Source organism: Aplysia californica, unplaced genomic scaffold (assembly GCF_000002075.1).
Source record: "Aplysia californica isolate F4 #8 unplaced genomic scaffold, AplCal3.0 scaffold00580, whole genome shotgun sequence".
Lineage (NCBI taxonomy): Eukaryota > Metazoa > Mollusca > Gastropoda > Aplysiida > Aplysiidae > Aplysia > Aplysia californica.
In genome coordinates, this window is record NW_004797850.1 from 400764 (window position 1) to 402921 (window position 2158).

The 2158-nt window shown below is 40.7% G+C and overlaps 1 protein-coding gene across 2 annotated transcripts in view; it reads left to right on the plus strand.

Annotated features, from left to right (window-relative positions):
• The window catches only part of LOC101854362, a 9891-nt gene that overhangs the window by 870 nt on the left and 6863 nt on the right, over window positions 1-2158 (plus strand). Inside the window, exon 1 of one of the 2 annotated variants that reach the window (XM_013087375.2) lies at window positions 236-318. The exons of the other annotated variant lie outside the window; for it this stretch is intronic. The gene's annotated coding sequence lies outside the window, so the exon portion shown is untranslated. Of the gene's footprint in view, window positions 1-235; window positions 319-2158 lie in introns of those variants that run through there. 2 annotated transcript variants of the gene reach the window in all.

The window sequence follows — 2158 nt, forward strand, 5'->3', positions numbered from 1 at the left end:
AAAAAAATATTCTTTTTTATAAGGGCCCGTTTCCAGTTTTCATTTCCCCCTTTTCCCACCCCCCCCCCCAAATCCCCGAAAAAACACCCCCCCCCCCCCCCCCCCCCCAGGAAAAACACCACGTTGCACAAATTAAATATGTTATCGCCTTGAGCAGTTTCGTCAGATTTTGGTGCGCAGTTTTGTTACGAGTTTTCCCCCTTGCCCATCCTTTATAAACGAACCTCATCTCGCTGGTACAACGACGTGCAAGGGAGCTGTTACTTTGGAACCTGCGATACTTTGTTCACGTAAAACTGTCAGCGAAAGACGACAAGGGTGAGTAGCATTCTAAGTACAGAGATTACTTTTCTTTGACATGATTGTTCCTTTTCCTAACACTAACTTTATACAGTGCTAATAGAGATGTAACAATATTGTTGTACTGGTTACATCGCTCTGGCTCCGGATCGTGGGCTATGTCAAAGATGCCTCCCCCTCCAAAAAAAACAAAAAACAAAAAACAAAAAACAAACAAACCAAAAACCTCACATTGTAATATTTCTGAAATATTTAAGAATCAATCTGCATTATTTTGTTTCGAGCTCATTGGGCGTCCTTTTCATCCTGGCAACTCGGCCAGCTTTTTTACTTGACTTTCGTTTTTGTTTCCGATCCAATTGTGTTCTTCTGTCCCCGTAGAATTATGCGAATTTAGATGGCCAAATTATGCACAAAAAAAGCCAAATTATGCAAAAATTATGCAAGTTACCGTAACAACTTTCGCGACATGTTTTGCACTTTTTCAACACAAATTATCTTGACTTTTATGTTTTAAGTAGGCCTACAGAAAAATTTTTAACAGAACATATTAGTATCAGTAATTTGTAGTGTATTTGGTGGAAAGAAAACAATACACATCTGTACATCTGTAAAAAACAAAAAAAACAAAAAAAAACAACTAAAAAATATAATCTCTGTAACTTTCAGCTGTAGATCTAAATCTAGATATATCTAAATCTAGATCTGGGAAAAAATGTAAAAGAAAAAGAAAAAAAAAAGGACATCTGGACCTCTGATGCTGGCACATTACTAAGACCAGGAACACTAATTGTCAAACATGAAGCATCAGCAGACATGAGAACAACAACTTTTGATGGATTGAATAATTGAACATGCTCAAGGAACAAAATCCCAAACCATAACCAAGATCTTCTACCAAGGGAAATAACCAGCTTTTCACTTAAATAAGACTTATTACGGTGATTATTTCCCTTTAGTCACATGGCGAGGCGTTAATTAATACAATTAATTGTTTTGTTTACAAAAAAGGAAAAAAACGTGAAAAAACGCGGGGAATCCAAAATTATGCAAATGAGCCAAATTACGTGAAAAAAACGCGGCCGCACAATCGCATAATCGTACGGGGCCAGGTTATTTGTGGAGGGAGGCCGGGACCACTTCACCCCAAAATGCCCAGTAGCAGTAGTTGTAGAAGTACTGAGTAGTAGTACAGTGGTGTCCACGTAGTGAGAACAGCAACCCAGATCAAGATTTCAAGAACAACCTCTGCCTAACTTAGCCCTAATGTTGCAACTTGAGCTGGTAGTTGCGTATGGAATTTTCGTTTTCTATTTTTAGATAAATGAAATAACCCCTTTAACTGGAACATTTTTATTTGACAGTAGCTTTTGTTGCTGTATAAAACGTTCTTGATAACAATGTTGACGTTTCCCAAACTGTGTGAACACCAAGTCTGGCCTCTCCTGTATCCACAGGCCCAATTTCAGTGTGCACACATCCCTCCTCTCTTGTTTATTTGCTGGCAACTCATGCCGGGGCCAAAAGTAGACTACATGTTGTAAGCAATGCTGAGTATAGGAGCTCAGTTCACTCCTGGTCAGTGGGTGGTTGGTGGGTGCTCTGGTGCGGTGGGGTTTGCTCCTTTTTTCGGGGATCAAGGATTGGTGATGGGTCTTATTTAAATATTGAGAAATGCCTAAGCGTCTTACACAGCTTCTCCCAATCCAGCCAACCGTACCTGCTCGTGGTGGTCTCTGTTTTTACTAACATGGGTCTTGCGAATGGCGAGTTGTTGGCGCCAACAAACCAACCCCCCCCCCCACCCCCCGTTTCCTAGAGGGGTTTAAACAACAGGATGGGAGCAGGTGTGGCCCCA